Source organism: Maniola hyperantus, chromosome 28 (genome assembly GCF_902806685.2).
Source record: "Maniola hyperantus chromosome 28, iAphHyp1.2, whole genome shotgun sequence".
Lineage (NCBI taxonomy): Eukaryota > Metazoa > Arthropoda > Insecta > Lepidoptera > Nymphalidae > Maniola > Maniola hyperantus.
In genome coordinates, this window is record NC_048563.1 from 46,802 (window position 1) to 70,512 (window position 23,711).

General features: G+C 40.9%; 1 protein-coding gene across 11 annotated transcripts in view; it reads right to left on the reverse strand.

The window, feature by feature from the left end:
* Window positions 1–23,711, reverse strand: part of LOC117995071 (Kv channel-interacting protein 4-like) — a 68,852-nt gene that overhangs the window by 34,778 nt on the left and 10,363 nt on the right. For 3 of the 11 annotated variants that reach the window (XM_034983066.2, XM_069508432.1, XM_069508433.1), the window contains exon 1: window positions 8,022–8,239. The exons of 1 other annotated variant lie outside the window; for it this stretch is intronic. The gene's annotated coding sequence lies outside the window, so the exon portion shown is untranslated. Of the gene's footprint in view, window positions 1–7,394; window positions 7,505–8,021; window positions 8,246–23,711 lie in introns of those variants that run through there. 7 more of the 11 variants (XM_069508434.1, XM_069508435.1, XM_069508440.1 and 4 more) reach the window with 7 other exon arrangements.

The window sequence follows — 23,711 nt, forward strand, 5'->3', positions numbered from 1 at the left end:
ACTCACACTACGGTCTACATCGACGCACAACTCACACTACGGTCTACATCGACGCACAACTCACACTACGGTCTACATCGACGCACAACTCACACTACGGTCTACATCGACGCACAACTCACACTACGGTCTACATCGACGCACAACTCACACTACGGTCTACATCGACGCACAACTCACACTACGGTCTACATCGACGCACAACTCACACTACGGTCTACATCGACGCACAACTCACACTACGGTCTACATCGACGCACAACTCACACTACGGTCTACATCGACGCACAACTCACACTACGGTCTACATCGACGCACAACTCACACTACGGTCTACATCGACGCACAACTCACACTACGGTCTACATCGACGCACAACTCACACTACGGTCTACATCGACGCACAACTCACACTACGGTCTACATCGACGCACAACTCACACTACGGTCTACATCGACGCACAACTCACACTACGGTCTACATCGACGCACAACTCACACTACGGTCTACATCGACGCACAACTCACACTACGGTCTACATCGACGCACAACTCACACTACGGTCTACATCGACGCACAACTCACACTACGGTCTACATCGACGCACAACTCACACTACGGTCTACATCGACGCACAACTCACACTACGGTCTACATCGACGCACAACTCACACTACGGTCTACATCGACGCACAACTCACACTACGGTCTACATCGACGCACAACTCACACTACGGTCTACATCGACGCACAACTCACACTACGGTCTACATCGACGCACAACTCACACTACGGTCTACATCGACGCACAACTCACACTACGGTCTACATCGACGCACAACTCACACTACGGTCTACATCGACGCACAACTCACACTACGGTCTACATCGACGCACAACTCACACTACGGTCTACATCGACGCACAACTCACACTACGGTCTACATCGACGCACAACTCACACTACGGTCTACATCGACGCACAACTCACACTACGGTCTACATCGACGCACAACTCACACTACGGTCTACATCGACGCACAACTCACACTACGGTCTACATCGACGCACAACTCACACTACGGTCTACATCGACGCACAACTCACACTACGGTCTACATCGACGCACAACTCACACTACGGTCTACATCGACGCACAACTCACACTACGGTCTACATCGACGCACAACTCACACTACGGTCTACATCGACGCACAACTCACACTACGGTCTACATCGACGCACAACTCACACTACGGTCTACATCGACGCACAACTCACACTACGGTCTACATCGACGCACAACTCACACTACGGTCTACATCGACGCACAACTCACACTACGGTCTACATCGACGCACAACTCACACTACGGTCTACATCGACGCACAACTCACACTACGGTCTACATCGACGCACAACTCACACTACGGTCTACATCGACGCACAACTCACACTACGGTCTACATCGACGCACAACTCACACTACGGTCTACATCGACGCACAACTCACACTACGGTCTACATCGACGCACAACTCACACTACGGTCTACATCGACGCACAACTCACACTACGGTCTACATCGACGCACAACTCACCACTACGGTCTACATCGACGCACAACTCACACTACGGTCTACATCGACGCACAACTCACACTACGGTCTACATCGACGCACAACTCACACTACGGTCTACATCGACGCACAACTCACACTACGGTCTACATCGACGCACACTCACACTACGGTCTACATCGACGCACAACTCACACTACGGTCTACATCGACGCACAACTCACACTACGGTCTACATCGACGCACAACTCACACTACGGTCTACATCGACGCACAACTCACACTACGGTCTACATCGACGCACAACTCACACTACGGTCTACATCGGACGCACAACTCACACTACGGTCTACATCGACGCACAACTCACACTACGGTCTACATCGACGCACAACTCACACTACGGTCTACATCGACGCACAACTCACACTACGGTCTACATCGACGCACAACTCACACTACGGTCTACATCGACGCACAACTCACACTACGGTCTACATCGACGCACAACTCACACTACGGTCTACATCGACGCACAACTCACACTACGGTCTACATCGACGCACAACTCACACTACGGTCTACATCGACGCACAACTCACACTACGGTCTACATCGACGCACAACTCACACTACGGTCTACATCGACGCACAACTCACACTACGGTCTACATCGACGCACAACTCACACTACGGTCTACATCGACGCACAACTCACACTACGGTCTACATCGACGCACAACTCACACTACGGTCTACATCGACGCACAACTCACACTACGGTCTACATCGACGCACAACTCACACTACGGTCTACATCGACGCACAACTCACACTACGGTCTACATCGACGCACAACTCACACTACGGTCTACATCGACGCACAACTCACACTACGGTCTACATCGACGCACAACTCACACTACGGTCTACATCGACGCACAACTCACACTACGGTCTACATCGACGCACAACTCACACTACGGTCTACATCGACGCACAACTCACACTACGGTCTACATCGACGCACAACTCACACTACGGTCTACATCGACGCACAACTCACACTACGGTCTACATCGACGCACAACTCACACTACGGTCTACATCGACGCACAACTCACACTACGGTCTACATCGACGCACAACTCACACTACGGTCTACATCGACGCACAACTCACACTACGGTCTACATCGACGCACAACTCACACTACGGTCTACATCGACGCACAACTCACACTACGGTCTACATCGACGCACAACTCACACTACGGTCTACATCGACGCACAACTCACACTACGGTCTACATCGACGCACAACTCACACTACGGTCTACATCGACGCACAACTCACACTACGGTCTACATCGACGCACAACTCACACTACGGTCTACATCGACGCACAACTCACACTACGGTCTACATCGACGCACAACTCACACTACGGTCTACATCGACGCACAACTCACACTACGGTCTACATCGACGCACAACTCACACTACGGTCTACATCGACGCACAACTCACACTACGGTCTACATCGACGCACAACTCACACTACGGTCTACATCGACGCACAACTCACACTACGGTCTACATCGACGCACAACTCACACTACAGGACGGATCGGGCTGTGGCGTATGTTATAGGATAAGGATAATAGTATAAGGATTTATAAAATTAAACCCCTTAAGGGGGTAAAATAGGGGGTCGAAGTTTGTGTAATCCGCGGACGAAGTCGCGTCAGTTAGTTCATAAATATTGTATTAGTTATTCGCTTCCCTTCACAGAGCAAGGCAATTGATGCAATGGTATAAACTCTCGTAAATCTCCATAAATATGCATAAATCGCCATAAATCTGTATACATCTCCATAAAGCTCTACAACTCCGCTCCGACGCAACGAGTAACGTCCACAAAAAGAATGTCAATATCCGGAACAAAAGGGACATCGAATTTTGTAATGAAGAGGAAAATTGGCGGGAAATTTTGGCGCCAAAATAATTTATAGTTGATTGTTTACACCGGACACTTCACGCGAGCGTCAAACGATAAAGTAATTTATTAATGCTGGGTTTATTTTTAAATTCAACATGGACAAAATGTGTAAGAACATAATATTTTTAAATTCAACATGGACAAAATGTGTAAGAACATAATATTTTTAAATTCAACATGGACAAAATGTGTAAGAACATAATATTTTTAAATTCAACATGGACAAAATGTGTAAGAACATAATATTTTTAAATTCAACATGGACAAAATGTGTAAGAACATAATATTTTTAAATTCAACATGGACAAAATGTGTAAGAACATAATATTTTTAAATTCAACATGGACAAAATGTGTAAGAACATAATATTTTTAAATTCAACATGGACAAAATGTGTAAGAACATAATATTTTTAAATTCAACATGGACAAAATGTGTAAGAACATAATATTTCTACTCGTCGATGAAATGAAAGTTATTTGCTTTGATACTCCAATTATAATATTATGTTTAGGTACCTTCAAGTCGAGAGTGAATAGGCATCTTCTCAGCCGGCATCATCACTTGCCGCCAGGTGTGCCGTCTGATCGCAGCCATGAGCTACTTCGTCTCGCGAATTGAACCAAAAAAATGATCATTTAGAATTGAGATGATACCCGCGTGATATACTATATGTACTATACATATACTATATGTACTATACATACATATACTATATGTACTATACATATACTACTTAGGTAATAATATTATGTCTTGAAAAAACTAATGCCATTTAACCTTTATTGTATTTCTCAGCAACTAAGTAGGTATATAGAATGCATTTACAGAGTAATGATTGAGCAAATTGAGCAATGTTCCGAACGTCTGAGCACTTTGAGCATTTCCTTTGAACGAAAAGTAACAAAAGGAAAAATATTCAGAGAGTAAGTTCGGAGAGAAATGACGATTCATATTTTGTTGTTATAACTCTTAGTACCGACTCGTCATTAGCTGGGCCCGAGGCCGACTTTGAAAATGCTACCTACATCCGTACTTCTATACCTAATACTATAAATGCAAAAGTGTGTCTGTCTGTCTGTGTGTCTGCTACATTTTCACGGCCCAGCAGTTAAACCGTTGATCAAATTTGGTATAGCATTAGCTTACACCCCGGGGAAGGCTACTTTTTATCGCGGAAATTAAAAGTTTCCGCGGGGTTTTTGAAAACCCGAGGTAAATCCACGCGGGCGAGGTCCCGGGCGTCAGCTAGTATTTTTTTTTTTTTTTTTTTAAAGAATATTAGCCATGTTAAATGACTAATATTCCCCTTTCCTCCCCGAACCGTCGACCTTTCGGTTTCAGTCCACTCCTTTACCAGTTGAGCTAATAGGCTCTAAATTATAAATGTATGTCTGCTAGTTTTTCGCATTTTACTCGTTTAGCAGATGTTTAAGGCTAGCTAGTTAGTTAGTTACAGAGATAGTGCAAATATCGACTTTATGTTCCTCCCTTACAAAACGCCAATTTCATATGTAGATAAGGAACTAATATTTTGTAGGACAATTGTTTTTCCGAGTTTATTATCCAAGTATCTCAATATTCAAATAAAATCAGTAACCTTATTATAAATGTGAAAATATGTTTATTTGATAGTTTGTCCTTCAATCACGTCGCAACGGATCGACGTAATTTTTTGCATGGGTATAGATAAAGACCAGTGGCTCTACCGCGGTTGTTTGACAGCTACAATGTCACGATCGCAGTCATCTCTGATTGGTTAATGCTCGCTCACTATTGGCCACAATGCATTGTTGCAACAAGAATCGCACAAATTCAGCCAATCAGAACAATTGAGATTGTAATAATGATTGATGCAGGTTTTAGACAATCGCCCTGCTGGAGAGTGACATGGGCTACTTTTTATCCTGGAAAATAAAAGAGATCCCACGGGATTTTTAAGAAACCTAATTACACGCGGATGAAGTCGCGGGCATCATCTAGTATTCAAATAGAATACTTAAGTACTGTTATTCAGACAATTTGGAGCCCACCGAATCCACATGACGTTTCATATTATACCGGCGCAGTATAAGTACAACAGCTACCCTTTCTTTATCGACAATGTTCACAGAGAAAAACGTTGAACCGAACCTTGAAGATTGACTACAAAACGCAGGCGGCGCTGTCTGACGTTATGCATGAAATGAAGTCATTTAGGATAGTGGTCCAGTTAGCCGGGAGAGCAGCACGCAGCACGCAGCACGCAGCACGCAGCACGCAGCACGGCCAGGTAGCCACTAGCCAGCCGGAGTGCACATCGTTAGCGCATCACGTAATTGCGTCATTAAACTAATTAATTGTAGTTAACTGCAGTGTAATATGCCGCGCTTATCGCTGGGTGCGGTGATATAGTGCGCACTGAACAGTCGCTTGCAACACACGAGCGTCGACACACGAGCGTCGACACACGAGCGTCGATACACGAGCGTCGACACACGAGCGTCGACACAACTATGATCGACATTTAGCAGGAGATAGCAGATTTGTAGAGCGTTGTCTCTGTCGTTGACACCGACAAAACGTCATACAGACGTAACCTAGAAATCCTAAACTCATGAAACCCGTCATGAACTTTGGCAGGTATAGCGCACAAGTGAAGGAAAAAATCCGAAAACCGTGGATTTGTTGTTCAAAATAAAATGTGTTATGAACAAATAATTAGTATTTTCAATTTTCAGAGTATAGATAACTATATGAAAGGGATTTACCTGTATATCCTAAAACAGAATTATTTTTTATTTTTGTGCACAATAGTTTTTGATTTATCGTGCAAAATGTCGAAAAAAAACACCCGAGTACGAAACCCTCGGCGCGCGAATCTGACTCGCACTTGGCCGGTTTTTATACACGACTACGGCAAAGCTAAAAGGGAGGGCTATGATTTTGGCGGTCTATTTTTTTAATGTACGCACTGTGCGCGACAGGTTGAGATGGCAATCGTAGTATGAGGCGGGGGGACGCCCCGCACACCCGCACGTCCGCACTGGGTCAGCGCGGGGGTGGTGCGGGTGTGCGGGGCGTTCCCTCCCCGATCGCCGTCTCGACCTGTCGCGTGCTATATTCAGTACTCGGTTGTATTTGACTACGAAGAGGTTAAACAAATAGCGAAGTACTTCAACACAAAAAGTACAAATCCAATTTGAATAAAAGTTTCGCTACAAACTAAAATATAACGAACTGCAAAAGGAAATCAGAGAATATTTTTTCAACTGCAATCATAAAATGAAAATCTGGAAGCATTTTTGACGTGAAAACTAAAAATATCAAAATATGTCGACAGCTGTGCGTTGTGCGCTGCGTAGCGTAGGTATATCTATATATAAAAGGAAAAGGTGACTGACTGACTGATCTATCAATGCACAGCTCAAACTACTGGACGGATCGGGCTGAAATTTGGCATGCAGATAGCTAATTATGGCGTAGACATCCGCTAAGACAGGATTTTTGAAAATTTAACCCCTAAAGGGGTAAAATAGGGGTTTTAAATTAATGTAGTCGCAGACGAAATCGCGAGGATAAGCTAGTTAAAATATATAGTCTGTAAAAAATGACACCTCACGCGCCATTTGAACTCCATGGGTCCATCAACTACTGTCATGTCAAGAGCTGCAGCGAGGCTATACGATACGGTGTTGTCACCTATCACCAAGAGATAACAAATCTCAAAATGTATTAACATTTTATGTAGTAAGCAATAAGCAATGGAAAAATGTTACTTTCAGTTTATACAATTATATTATGATTTTTATAATTCATTCTAAAGATTTCACTTTTTTATCTGTTCTGTAAATATCCAAAACGCATGACACCGTAGCCGCCATGTTAATTCCGACTGTGACGTCACACTGATTGAACTTGTAGTGTATTTCACTAATAAAACACCGTTGCTTACCAGTCCGTGTGACGTCATCACAGCTCATGAACCTAAAAAGATGGCGGGTAACGTTTTTGCGGCGAAATTTGAAATGCAAAATTTAAATGTATTTTTCTTGCACTTATAGATCGAATCAATTTTTTGTAAATTTTTGGTACCTAGTATATTATCATTTTAGGATCAAATTAAGACACTTTTCAAAAAAGGGTAAAGTACCCTATTGATGCAATGCTATAAATAGCGTTTCCGGGATCGAACTCTCGCCCCCTGAATATGCGGACGTCTTAGCCACTAAGCATCGCCGGGTATTTAATTTTTGTACCTTATTGGATCACAAATCAATAAGTTTCATTATTTTCCAATACAATCATTAAGTCTTAACTCTTAATAGTGAATTCAATCACGTGATAATAATATCAGAAGTGGGATTAGTACCCGAAGCCGAATCGAACGACTTAAATACAGAAATACCCTTAATCGATCAACGCCATCTTTTAATAGTAAAAAGTACAAAAAAGGTTACCTCAACACCGAGCCTGCACTGAAATAGCCGATAAAATAAAATAAATATTCTATAAAATGAATAAATAATAAAATGAATGTGTTTGAAAGTAAAATAAAAGATGGTTTTGATGTATTTAGTGTGGAATCGTCGTGAAAGTGTTTGTTTTTGTGATTCGAACAGGTGGTTGCGCGGCGCGAGGGGCTGGCGACGCGCGACGCGACCGCTTGCTACCACAGCCCGAGCTACACTGACTAGAGGCCTGAGGGCTGAGCTGAAGCTGAAGCCTTTAGGGACTAGTGACGATATCGATATCCTGAATGATATCGATATGTTAGTTACTCTGTCATGTTAATTTGTTTATAGCTCTGCCAAGTACCTACCAACTCGATGCATTTCACTGTATAGATCGCCACATAGAACGCCACGTCACACGAGTAGGCCACGCCACACGAGTAGGCCACGCCACACGAGTAGGCCACGCCACACGAGTAGGCCACGCCACCGGCCACATACCTACATAGACACGCCCGAAGAATAACAATAATTGGCGATCAATTCACATGTTCTTACTAACTATGTAACATTGTATATTGTTAAGATTTATTTATATACTAGCTGACCCTGCGAACTTCGTTTCGCCTAACAGTCGATTCAAATTTTTTAATTTTTTTTAAAATATCAATTCACTATCAGAAATTCTAAAATCCCCACGATTTAGGACTTTAGTACTTTGCAGCATCAGGATTGAGGAGTTAGGATCCGAAGTTCAGTGATGTAGCCTATGCTTGGTACCTAAAATAATTTTGCATCATCCGCAGTTCCTGAAACATTATAGTTTAGGAGTGCTGTACCCTACATCATCAGGGTTGAGGAGTTGAGACTTGAAGTCTGAGAATAAAGTCGTTGCTTGGTACCTACAATATGAATTCACTATGAACACTTCCTGAATCTTGATAACCCAGGCGGGCAGTAACCCTGCAGCATCAGGATTAAGGAGTTGAATCCAGAATTTTTTATGTGACCACGACGTAAACTTTTTTTGTTGATTTAAAAAAAAATTTGCAAATCGGGCCAGAAACCTCGAAAAAATCGATGTAGAAAAAAGAACCACCTCTTTTTTGACAGTCGGTTAAAAACCGATGACCTTGAAATATTTACGGAACAATCTTTAAAATATCCCCTTTCTAACAAAAAAAGAATGAATGAAATCGGACTACGCGTTAATGAATTACAACTCAGTATACATTTTAACTTTCGTCCCCTCTCCTACGGGAACCATGCTGAATTTCGGGATAAAAAGTATCCTATATTCTTCCTCATAGTATGACCTCAAATCGTACCAAGTTTCATTGGAATCCATTCAGTAGTTTCAGCGTGATGCGCGGCCGTGATACAGACAGACAGACAGACAGACAGACAGACAGACAAAAATGAAAAAAATTACAGTTTTGGGTTCAGTATCGATTATAGAGTGCCCTCGAAAAAAAAATTTCAAAATATCTTCAATGTACAGAATTTGACCTGTTACAGTTTTATTATAAGTATTGATGATGATTGATTGATTGATAATAAGTAAATAGAAATAGAAATAGAATTGAATTCACTTAAGTCTGACAAGCGCCGACGCAATGTCGCCTGCTTCTTGGTATTTTATACAATACTAGCTTATGCTCGCGACTTCGTCCGCATGGACTACACAAATCTCATACCCCTACTTCACCCCCTTAGAGGTTGAATTTTTAAAAATCCTTTCTTAGCGGACGCCTACGTCATAATAGATATCTGCATGCCAAATTTCAGCCCGATCCGTCCAGTAGTTTGAGCTGTGCGTTGATAGATCAGTCGGTCAGTCAGTCAATCACCTTTTCCTTTTATATATTTAGATGTTTGAAGAGTGTGCTCAGAAGGAACCTTAAAAACCTTCAAATCAAATCAATCAATGTATTCAACCTTGTTCCTCCTTCACCATTCTACCACACAACCGTGAGAAGACTCTTTTCAGTAGAATTTGCTTTCCGAACGGAGGTAGAGTGTTACATTTATCATAAGTGGCGCATGCTATCCTACATGAAATATATAAATTATTTAATTACAACTTTAGAAGAAGGTATCGACTAGGGTTCATTCCCGGGAAATCAAGCTCGAGAAAACTCGAGAAATCATATTTGAGTTTATGAAATTATAAAATAAAACGATTTGAGTTTGCCGTTTGTTTTAAATGCAAAAATTTCATTTGATTTTTTTTTCTAATTAACATGCCAAAAATGGTGCTGTGATTGTAATTTCATTATAAGTTAGGATAAGGTTAACGTTTTCATGTTGAAATTTTTGTTTATTGTTTATTTTGTTTAAAAGAAAGAAGCTAGAAGTTTTAAGTTGATTTTTTTCTTTTTAATGCTGTGCTTATGCTGTAATTGTATATAATATGTATAAGTCACAATTAATGTCAGAATAGCTTATTTTTTTAGTTTTCTTTAAGAAAAAGAAGCTAATTATGTTGAAGACTGTCAATAAAAGTCTTATAATTATTTTGGTACTTTTATTTGAGAGGAAACCACTGAATTTGTTGATTAATCGCATTATTGGAACCGAAGAATATGCAAATCCGTACGTAAATGTAAATTTCTCGACAACCCGAGAAGACCCGAGAAATTAGCCTCGAGAATTCTCGAGACCGGAGAAATTGATAAGCTCGAGAAATCATGAACCCTAGTATCGACCTTCTTGTGAAATTCATATTTTTGTCCCAAGTCCCAATACACTAAATTATAATCTACTGATATTTAACCTAACTTAACCCCATTTTAGTATCGAATAAAATATCGATACTTTTAGTTATCACAACACACAACACTAATTCCTAGACCCGGCGTGCCGTGGTGCCAGCATCAGGACCGCACATGCGTATAAACCATCTAGCATTTCCCAAACAATCTAAAATCAATCGTATTTCTTACATGAGAAAGTTTATTTCGCATCGTGCAGAAACTGGGACATCCGCATAAAATGTTGCTTAACAAAAAATCGCTCAAATAATTCATACCATATGTCATAGTCAATAAAGTTTGTTTTACATTAACAATAAATAATTCTCAGATAAAACAAGTTTTGTAAAGACGTAAAAATGGTGCACTCAAATTTCAACTTTACCTTGTTCATTTGTAGGTTGAAAATCAATTGGTTGTTCTGTTGCAAGAAAAGAGTAATATAGCACGTCTTATTTTCTCGTCAAGTGATTACATTGTGCAAGCAATTTCATATTGTTTCACGCTCGAGTCAAAGTTGTTTTTACTTTGCGATTGGTTGGTAATTATGTTCATTTCTTAATTAACAGACTAATGATCTTGCTTAAGCTATTTTCAATTGTTTCTATATAGGTTTAGAGACGATTTTTGTTTGCAGTATTTAGTTAATTTGAGTCATTAGTCAATTATGAGGGTCTTAGGGGGGTTCAGACTTCAGGCGTGCGAACGAAGATGCCAGTGAAAACAGTTTAATTGTGAAATGAAGCCGCATTTAATTAGTGTCCAAATGTTATAAATAGCTGTGACAGACGGACGGACGGACGGACGAGAGAAAAATAACTTTTCTTTTGTAATTTAATTTCAAAGAAAGAAACAGTGTTGTATTTTTACTTTTATTATTGTATACTTTGACGTCAATGCGGGCTTATACAGGGTGTAACTGGAACGCAAACGAAAACTTAGCGCTATTGGGGCCGATTCTCTTGTACACAATCTCTAAACTAAACTAAAATGACACGTCTAAATCTATTGTTATCCCTCTCATAATGTTGCTTGCGGAAAAGGATAGCACTAGATTTAGACCTGTTAATTTGGTTTAGTTTAGAGATTGTGTACAAAAGAATCGGCCCCATTATTATACTTACTACCTAAACACAACCCAATACCTACCAAGTACCAATACCTCATACTTGTAGTTAATAGAGATTTAGTATTTTTCAAAACCGCAATGCAATGCTCGTGCAAAACTCAGGTTAATGCCCACCTGCGACGCGGCACCTATCTACGCAATGTTAGTTGCCCTCTGACGTCAGTCGGATATTTTATTTGCAATACATTGCGAAATTTTAAAAATACAGGTTTTAAAATTTTAAAAATGGTTTTAAATATAGGTTTTTTCGGGTTTTTTGGTATGTTATCAGTAATCATGCGAGTACCTACTATCACTTACTTTCGTTTTCGATAGCATGCTAATTCCACCCTGTATACAGTCACTTATGACGATAATATTATACAAACAAGCTGACTCGCCCCGGCTTCGCTCGAGTGGGACTTTTGAAAATCGGTGCGGGGTAGAATTTTCAAAAATCCTCAAATATTTACGTAGGTACTTCATTTATTTTAAGGGTTCCGTACCTCAAAAGTTAGCAACTTTTATGCAAATTGTCATCCCTTATTTAATCCCCTAAGGCCTAAGGGGTCCAGAAATCTTTTCTTAGAAAATGTTAAAAAAATAAATCGAAAACCAAATCTTTGGCCAATAGCGCGCCGAGCGAGCGAGTTGTTTGGAATTTGGATTCACAAAAATCGTGGAATAAAAGGAAAATGGTTTCCACAGAAATCATTAGCAAGTTGTTTGTACATCTACCTACGCGGGAAATGTGAAGGAATTTTCTTCCTCCCTGAAACTGGCAGTCAGGTAGTTAGTTTTTGTGTCGACTCGAATCATTACACTACTGGTTTATATCTATCGTAACATATATGCCTACCGAGGAGTTCCGAATACGTGCCGTGTACACATATACACATATACACATATACACATATACACATATACACATATACACGTGATGACATAATATGATACAAGTCCCGCTAACTGCTATTGCGTTAGAACCATGTCTCATTCACATCCAAATGACGTCACTTGACGTAAAAATATACCATCAGCTCGAAACTTCAGTCTACTACTGACGTCACTAAAATGGCGGCCACGCGCATTAGCACTTCGCGGGACTTATACATGCCAAACTAACCAGCTCGTTGGAAAACTTGGAGCACCGCAGAGGCGCAAGCTCTCTTTGCATGTTCTGTCGCCTCTATGATGGGAAGTGTTCTGTACAGTTTTTTGACCTCATTCCACCCTCCTTTTTCTACAACCGCACCGCACGCCACCGCAAACAATTTCACCCTCATCACCTGGGTGTCTGGTGCACTTCGACCGTGCGTTGTGCCAGATCCTCCTTTCCACGCACATGCAAACTGTGGAACCAACTCCCAGTCCAGTCAGCTAGTCTAAATATAAAAGGAAAAGGTGATTGACTGACTGATCTATCAACGCACAGCTCAAACTACTGGACGGATCGGGCTGTTTGGCATGCAGATAGCAGATAGCTAAGGAAGGATTTTGAAAATTCAACTCCTAGAAGGTAAAAATGTGGTTTGGAATTTGTGTAGTCCTCATGGACGAAGCCGCGGCCGTAGGCTAGCGAGCTACAGCGTCATAGAATGAGCAGAGCCTCACAAAGTTTGCACTCACAAGTTCCACAACAGTATCCGTAGTACAAGATTTTACGTCTCACCAAACCAAACCAAATTCGAGAGTCGAAATACTTCCGCGTTACAGTAAACTGGATCTTAAATGCCTTGTTTTAAAGCTCAAGTTTGTCTACACCTCTACAGCCAGCGCTCCAAGCGGAAACATTGCGAAATTAAAATCAGTGGCATTGAATATTTGACTCCAATTCAAAGCTGTTTAGGTCCATTTTACTGTAACGCGGAAGTATTTCGACTATCGAATTTGGTTTGGTTTGGTGAGACGTAAAATCTTGTACTACGGGTACAGAAATATAAAAGTTTATGTTGTTTGCATTATTCAGTTGCAGCGAAACGTACGCCACTCAAGTATTATTGTATGTTGTAGTCCAACTGTTAACCGGGCAGAACTAATGTTGACCCGTTACCCGGGTATCATATTATTGTTAACCCGGGTAAAATATTGTTAACTCTATATTCTAGGCTGCTTACAATTCGCTCGAAAACTACTAAAGTCTGAGCCTAAAATTTTGAAAAATAAGAAAATAAGTAAATAAATCTATAAGACAAGTTAGTCTTTAACTGCAATCTCACCTGGTGATAAGTGATGGTGCAGTCTAAGATGGAAGCGGACTAACCTGGAAGGGGTATAGTTGTTAAGCTCACACTCCTTTGGTTTCTACACGGCATCGTACCGGAACGATAAATTGCTTGGCGGCACGGCTTTGCCGGCAGGGTGGTAACGAGCCACGGCCAAAGCTTCCCACCAGACCAGAACAGAAAAGAAATTATAAAATTCAAACCCCTGCCAGGAATGGAACCCGGGATCTGCCACTAATAATACCACAGCGCTGACCACTGCGCCAGGGAGGTCATCAAATGTGAATCTCTCAATATTGTGCGTACAAACGTGTTGTGCGTATATTCATGTCACGGAACCCTCTCCACGTGAGCTCAACTCGTATTTGCCCAGTTTGACTGCGAGAGGTCTGACTGTACCCTGTAGAGTGTAGGGCCTCTACGGGAGGGACTTGAGACATGAGTCTGTTACAGCGGACTCTCAGCCATCTAATGTTTAAGTGAGCTTCAAGTTTAAAGCTTCTCTTCAATAAGTTCGAGCTTTTTAACTGCTGGCTGCTCCCGCTGGTGCTGCAGTGGTGAGTGCTGTGCCATGTACGTGGGGTCCTGGGTTCAATGCCCGACAGGAGCAATTTGGCAATTTAGTTCCGTACCTCAAAGGAAAAAAGGGACCCTTATAGAATCACTTCGTTGTCTGTAATCCATGCAAAAAAGCAAGCTGAAGTGGCAGTGGGCAATGGGCAGTGGGCAGTGGGCAGTGGGCAGTGGGCAGTGGGCAGTGGGCAGTGAGCAGTGGGCAGTGGGCAGGACATGCCTTTCGTAGAGGCGACGGCCGTTGGAGCCGGAAAGTTCTTGAGTGGAGACCGCGTGTGTGGGACGCCCTCCAGTACGGTGGACCGACGACATGAAGAGGCTGGCGGGAAGTGGCTGGCCTGCTCTGCTCTATCCACACTCATGGATTAGTATATTAGAGCTAGAGACAGAATCCATCGTTAATAACTTGAGATTAGCTCATCCACGGCAGACAATGACAAAAGGTTGGACCCCACAAAAAGTGCCCTACGTTGAGACAAGGGGTCGCCGTTTGTGACCCTTGTTGGGATAAGGGTTTAAAGGATTATTAGACATAATAAAAAAAAAATGGTAAAAAACCCGCTGCAAATTGCTTTTCTTTTTAGGTTTTCTCGGCAGTCACAATTTTTTTTAGAAATTTCAGTCAAAAACAAAATTATTAATCTACTCTGTCAACTGTGCTAAGCTGTGATAGCCTAGTGGTTAGGACATCCGCCTTCAAATCGGAGGTCGGGGGTTCGATCCCGGGCACGCACCTCTAACTTTTCGGAGTTTGTGCGTTTTAATTAATTAAATATCACTCGCTTTAACGGTGAAGGAAGACATCGTGAGCAAAGAGCCTGAGAGTTCTCCATAATGTTCTCAAAGGTGTGTGAAGTCTACCAATCCGCACATGGCCAGCGTGGAGGACTATGGCCAAACCCTTCTCACTCTGAGAGGAGACCCGTGCTCTGTAGTGAGCCGGTGATAGGTTGATCATGATGATGACTCTGCCAACTGATGTCTGATCATTTACAGGAGAAAAATACAAACCGGTCAAGTGCGAGTCGGACGTGCATAAATAAAACTTTTTTAAAATTTTCATGGCAACCATTTTGAATGTTTTATTTGTTGTTATAGCGGCAATAGAAATAAACATTTTGCGAAAATTTTATTTACCTATTCCGGTTCATGAGTTTTCAGCCCGCTGACAGACAGACGGACGGACGGACAGCGGAGGCTTAGTAATAGGTTTCCTGAACCCTATGCAACTGTAAATCTGTGAACAATATGGTGGATACCCGTATATATCGGGTATACTATCTATATAGAGCCTCAATAGCTCAACGGGTAAAGGAGTGGACTGACAACCGAAAGGTCGCCGGTTCAAACCCCGCCCGTTGCACTATTGTCGTACCTACTCCTAGCACAAGCTTGACGCTTAGTTGGAGAGGAAAGGGGAATATTAGTCATTTAACATGCCTAATATTCTTTTTTAAAAAAATATGGATAACTAGCCTAGCTTAAAATAGTAATGTTTAAACTATTATGCACAAAGACGAGCTAGCCTGGGAGGAATCTAGCCTGGGAGCCGGGAGGAATCTAGATTGTAGCCTCAGAGAATGTGAGCTAAGTGAATTTATTCCACGTAATGTAAGACACGCAGGCCGCATACTTAGCTCTTAAATATTCGGCACTAACTAACTAACTAACACTGAGCGCAGCCGGACAGAGAATGTGAGGCATTCCGCCTGAGCAGCTCATTAACAGATTACAGACTGAGATGGAACGCTGCAGCAATGTCTACCTAGTACCGACTTACTTTGTCTTCAACTGTTTTGTACCGACTTACTTTGTCTTCAACTGTTTTATAAAAAGTATCTTAGCCTATTGTTGATAACTAAAATGCTGCTAAAAATATTTTCCCGCAGAATTTACTCCGTCCGTCCGTCTGTCTGTCTGTCCGTCTGTCTGTCTGTCTGTCATAGATTGTTAGTTACAATGTTTACTTAATGACTAAGTTAGTACTGTTAGTTCATGAATGGGTTCAGTTAATTTTCCTATACTCGCCCAATAGCTACTCCACAGTCCACACGGCACACGGCACACGGCACACCATACACGGCACACGGCACACCATACACGGCACACGGCACACGGCACACAGTGCGCAGTGGTGTAATGTGACATGAACTAATAATTAGTATTTTCAATTATCAAAGTAAGATAACTATATCAAGTGGGGTATCATATGAAAGCTCTTCACCTGTACATTTGTAAACAGATGTTTATTTATTTTTATGAATCACAGTGTTTGATTTATCGTGCAAAATGTCGCAGCTCGCCATCCTCCTTTCAGCCCGATCCGTCCGGTAGTTTGAGCTGTGCGTCGATAGATCACTCAGTCAGTTAGTCAGCTTTTCCTTTTTAACCGACTTCAAAAAAAAGGAGAAGGTCCTCAATTTTTTATTTTATTTTATTTTATTGGTTTGCCAACAGATAGTACACATATTATAAAATAACAATTACAATTCACAGAGAAAAAATTTAGAGTGTACACCCAATTACTGGCAAACCGACATGCATTTTAAAAGTTTGCAAGTGCGGGATTACCAGTTAACTTAAAGCTAAAAATACAAATATGAAAAAATAAAACAAATAAAAAAAATTCGTCGGTATCTTTGGTTTTATATAAGTATGGGATTTAAAAACCTAAATCCACGTAAACGAAGCCGCGGGTATCAGCTAGTAAGTACATAAACAACTGGTTCCGCTATATATATCTACTGCTTTGGCTTGAGATAACCACTGCCCAAGAAAGGCAATCCCCAAATGGAGATAGATTAAGATTGTCAATCCGCGGTAGTCGGTAAGGCCTCCATTTACGGAAGTATTCCTCATTGTTCTGGAAACTCCAAGTAAAGCAGAGACATAAATATGCTCCACTAGATGCGGCGCCTCATTCATTCAATGTGCTCGTGTCTACTGTGTCGCGGTTGGTTTGCGGAGTGTATGCGTCAAACTCAACTGACAGTTGACAGCACCAAGTGTTGCCGGTTTTTTTTTTTTTTTTTTATTTTTTATTCAGATACAAGTTAGCCCTTGACTGCAATCTCACCTGGTGGTAAGTGACCAAAGGGGTATGGGTTTAATAAAAACTACCATACCCCTTCCAGGTTACATCGTTTCTACACGGCATCGTACCGGAACGCTAAATCGCTTGGCGGCACGGCTTTGTCGGTAGGGTGGTAACTAGCCACGGCCGAAGCCTCCCACCAGACCAGACCAGAAATTTAGACATTATAAAATTCCAAACCCCTGCCAGGAATCGAACCCGGGACCTCCCACTATTAAGACCACAGCGCTCACCACTGCGCCAGGGAGGTCGTCAAAGGTTTTAGCGGTGTTCCATTTTGTAAGCGGCCACATTGTTAAACCCCGACCGAATTTGAAAAAGGTAGCTGTTTTGTGCTAGTAGAATTACTTAACTATAATAAAAATTGAACGAAAGTACGGAACAAGTATGAAGCGCCGCATCTAGTAGAACATTGACATCGTCGCGGTCGCAACTTGCGGCTTGCGGCTTGCGGCTTGCGGCTTGCGGCTCTGTGCACGTCGCAGATAAGACAGTCGTCTGCAGCCTGTGTCGGGGGCGCTACTACGAGATCTTAATCTAGATTCTAGATCTATTTAGTATTTTATAAGAAATTAGATGATGCCAACGACTCCGTCTGCGTGAATTTAGGTTTTATGAAATCCCGTGGGAACTCTTTGTTTTTCCTGGATCAAAAGTTAGCCTATGTCCTTCTCCGGGATGCAAGCTATCTCTGTACCAAATTAATTCATCTAGATCGGATGAACTGTTGGGCCGTGAAAAGCTAGCGGACAGACAGACAGACACACTTTCGCACTTATAGTATTAGTATGGATATGGATTAAACATCTAAAATCATCTAAAATTTGTAGTGCCATGTTGCCAACATGGTGACAATGAAAACCCCCGAACTCAACTAAATCTGTACTCGAAAGTTGTTTGCATTGTAGAATCGAGTTTGTCCATAAAACCAATGGTAGTCCCTAAACCTGAATACACCTTGCAACCGCTCATAATTTCGAATGCATTCCAGATATCCCACAAATCCGTGCACTGCAACATGAACCTTAAATCCTAAGCCATAGCGTTCAATCCAACATATCCCCTAATGTTATATTCTGCTGGCCATAGCAAAATCAACCTTAATGTCACGCTTTTAAAGTAAAATTTTAAATTCTATATTCCAATGCTTGTAATACCAAATGCATCCAAAAATCTTACATAAGCCATTGCAAAAACGACTTTAAGGCTCTCGACTTATAGTTCAATTTTCAATGAATACATACATTTCATTTTCAACTTTTCTTTGAAAAAACGTCCATACTACTTTGATCTTAAGGTTTGTTTTCAACAAATACATAATTTTTACGTTCTACCCGCTTAAATTGAAAGTTACGTAAGAGAGCAATCGCTGCCTCCAACTTCAGGCTTCACAAAACTAGTTTTTTGTAGTTTTCGGAAAAAAATGCTTTTTGAAAAAGGTTGGGCAATGTTTTAGCTGAAATAAAGAGATTTTCTTTTTTGCTATTTTCCTATCGCACTCCGTTTGTAGGAATCCGAATTTTCTAGAAATTGCGAACAAAATAATAAGTTTTACATTTCCGGAAAACCTTTTTTCGTAACTCGGTATTTTCTAACTCAATAAAGAGGGTTCTTCGTAGCTATCGCTGTTTGAAGAAATAATTTAGAAAATCTGAAAATCGTATGAAACTGTAAAATTGTATTATCAGGGTTCCGTACCCAAAAGGTGGAATGTAAACCCACACGGACGAAGTCGCGGGCACCAGCTAGTATATAATACCACTAATGTATGCCTTTTATATCTCTTGGATAGAGACGCGTGATATATCGCCAGATGTACGCCGTGCGGCAACTAAATCCGGATTTTTCTGGATCAAACTGAGTTATGGCGGTTTTATCCGATATTTTATTGCTGAGTGATCTGTGATGTCACTGGTACATATACGCATGGGCTTAGATAAATTACCAAAAAAACTATTTATAGAGTTCCGGTCCTCAGAAGGAAAAAAGGAACCCTCATAGGATCACTTTGTTGTCTGCCTGTCTGTCTGTAAGTCTGTTTGACTGTCTGTCTTGTCTGTCAAGGAAACTAATAGGGTACTTCCCGTGGTAGATAGGTAAGTCTTATAGCACAAGTAAGTAAGATTACTATACTAAGTTGGGTATCATATGAAAGGGTTCTGCCTAACTGGACATTGGACCTGCCTAGCTGGACATTGGACCTGCCTAACTGGACATTGGACCTACCTAACTGGACATTGGACCTGCCTAGCTGGACATTGGACCTGCCTAGCTGGACATTGGACCTACCTTACTGGACATTGGACCTGCCTAGCTGGATTGAATGTCTCAGCTAATTGTACAATGTCGAATGCAGAGCTGTCAACGATTACTGGATGGGGCGGAACATGGTTTTCATCTTGGTAATATAGGCCGTACAAAATGAGTTCTCACGCGCCATTTTAACTTCATGTCAAAAGTACGGTTCACCTTTAAAATAAAGACTAAAATCGTAATTGAAATGACAATTGACAGAGAAAGATAAAATCGCGCGTGAGAACTCATTTTGTACGCATTATAACTCGATAGTCTATGTTTTTAATTTGAAAGCTTTATAGAAAATGATTTTTGTTTGAAATAGCCGCTCTATACATATTTATTTCAATGCACGGATTTCAATGGTAAGTTAAAGTGAATAGCGCCTGAGAAATTAAATCTGAAAAGGAAAAATCCGCAAAGTTATTAATTCAAAGAAAGGTCAGAGGTCACACAGAGGCTGAAAGGAGCGTCTAAGTGTTGCACTATTTATACTGACTGACGATATCTACACTTCATATTAGTGACAGACAGGACAATGCTACAAAATGGTTACAAAAGTAACCAAATGGCCTTTTTCTGTGTTTCTATTTTCGATAACGTATTTAGCGCTGTGATTTGTGTGCTCTGACCATATTATAATAAAGACAAGGAATCATAAGCTTAATTTGCCATAGTCCACTAAAACAGATAAACCTGTATGGTACAACATGCAGATGCGTTATGCACCGCTCGCTCTCCCACTGCTAAACACCTAGGAAAGCAAGCCACCAAACAGGTTCTCCAAAACACACTCAACGCACGTGTCACTTCGACACCGGAGCATCCTCAGGAGATGAACAATGCACAATAATATTATCTGTCTCAATTATTATTGTCAAAATAATTATATGAATTATTACTTACTTTGGAATTTTGTGTATGTAGTGTATGTATGTCTGAGAGTTTCTTTATTTCACCATAGCTTCTAAATATTAGAAAAAATTGAATGTATGAGATATTGTTGGAATCCTTACATCATCCTGAGTGACACTGGCTATAATTTTTTTCAAAAATGATTTTTATTATTAATATATTTAGATAGCCGCTCTACAATTTATTTAAATGTCTGTTACTGAATGACTCTAAATACCAGTTTCTATACAAAACACAGTGAGGTGCGAAGCTGAAAGAAAACCGGAGTTTTGCCGAAAAGAGGGAAATAGGACAAAAAGAGGGAAATATGACAAAAAGAGGGAAATAGGACAAAAAGAGGGAAATAGGACAAAAAAGGGAAATAGGACAAAAGAGGGAAATAGGACGAAAAGAGGTAAAAGAGGGCTGAAAAGAGGCCAAAGAAAACCTCGTGTTAAAGACAAATCGGCTGAGGTTCCGGAGCACATGCAGCGTGGAAAACATTTTCAGTATGAAAAAATTCGCCTCTACATACATTTTCAACTAGTTTTTAACCGAATAGAGTTTAAGGGTAAGGCTCCGCCGTACTTTTTAGAGTTCCGTACCCAAAGGGTAAAACGGGACCCTATTACTACGACTCCGCTGCCCGCCTGTCTGTCTGTCTGTCTGTCTGTCTATCTGTCACCAGGCTGTATCTCATGAACCGTGGATAGTTAGTTGAAATTACAAATTCAAAGAAATACGTTGAATCACAAATTAAATTTAAATACAAAGAAATCTTTGCTTTTTATGTTAAGTAACATAATTATTTTTATTTATTCAGATACAAGGTTAGCGCTTGACTGCAATCTCACCTGGTGGTAAGTGACGATGCAGTCTAAGATGGAAGCGGGCTAACCTGGAAAGAGTAGGTACGGTAGTTTTGTATCTAACCCATGCATCTTTGGTTTCTACACGGCATCGTACCGGAACGCTAAATCGCTTGGCGGCACGGCTTTGCCGGTAGGGTGGTAACTAGGAACGGTCGAAGCCTCCCACTAGACCAGACCAGATTTTTAGAAATTATAAAAATCCAACCCCCTGCCGGGAATCGAACACGGCACCTCCCACTAATAAGACCACTTTTGTGGTCTTTTGTAAATAATGTGAAGGTTTCGATAAAAGCCGTAGGTACTTAATTCAAGTCACAAAGACGTATAAACGGCGACGGCCAAGTGCGAGTCAGGCTCGCGCAATGAGCGTTCCGTACTACAGTCCTATTTTTTCGACATTTTGCACGATAATTCAAAAACTATGATGCATAAAAATAAATAAAAATCTATTTTAGAATGTACAGATGAAGACCTTTCATATGATACCCCACTTGATATAGTCACTCACTTCGAAAGTTGAAAATACTAATTATTAGTTCATGACCACAATTTAATTTTTTTTGTGTGATCTAACTCTAAATTCACGGTTTTCAGATATTTCCCCAAATGTCAGCTCTAAGATCTACCTACCTGCCAAATTTCATGAGTCAACGGGAAGTACCCTGTAGATTTCTTGACAGACAGACAGACAGACAACAAAGTGTTCCTATAAGGGTTCCGTTTTTCCTTTTGAGGTACGGAACCCTAAAAACAAAAGTTGGCACCACTTCAGCTTCAACCTAATACCTCAATTTATTGTCCAACCTCATCCACTAAAGTGTGCTCGGAGTTTATGCACCAAAATACTAAAATCTCATTACAGAATATCTAGTTTTGGAGATTGCGGACGTCACAGAGATGAGAGAGATGAGAGAGAGATGAGAGAGATGAGGGCCTCGATCATATTGGCGCTCTTTCATATTACGGCGGTTTAATAAAACGTTCTCGCCAAAAAGCGACCCCCACCCTCGAAGGAAGAAGGTACGCATCAGTTATGTATAACACACTGTGTGTGTGTCTGTGTGTGTAAAATGTGTAACTCTTTGGAAAAATGATCTTTTTGCGCGCCATTGCATTGCAGATTGTAATTAGAACTTTATAATAGAGTCATGGACTGTGGTAATAAATTGATGTGATTTTTTTGTAAAGTGGTAGTTTATGCGGCTAGAATTCATTATTAAACAGATAAATTATTAAAAATCATGATTTTTATTTGTTTTTAACATAATTAATTATTAACGTCACGCCGCGCTGCAACGGCAAGTGATTAATGACGTCACAATGCGTAGATATCTGTAACCTCGGCCAAATCGTTTTCAGCTTGGCACATTGTCAAAATCAATTATGTCAAATTTTAAAATTGATTGTACTTATTCTACTAATCTCGAAACCTATTCAAAATGGGTAATGGTTTTTTATTTATATGTTAGAACTTTTATTTTGCTTTGTATTGCTACGAGACCAAGCTACGTCTACCTCCAGACGTGTTGGTGAATGGTATATTCTGTTTGCTTAGATATTGGAATTTATGAGAAAAGAAATTTATTTTGTAAAAAAATTCGTCTAGAATTTAAAATTGCGGCACTGGAAAGGATTTATGTAGCATCTGGCGTAGCATGGCTACGGCGTAGCGCAGATGCTCTACGCCGTAAATTGCATAGTTATTAAGTTAGTTGTTAAGTGTCTTATGTTGTACAATGCGTAAAAAATTACTTCTCACTCGCCATTTTAACTTTATGTGTCAAATGGCGTGTCAAAAGTACTATTTTCGTCCTTATTTTAAAAGTGAACCGTACTTTTGAGATGGCAGTTAACCCATAGAGAGTTAAAATCGTGAGGAGTC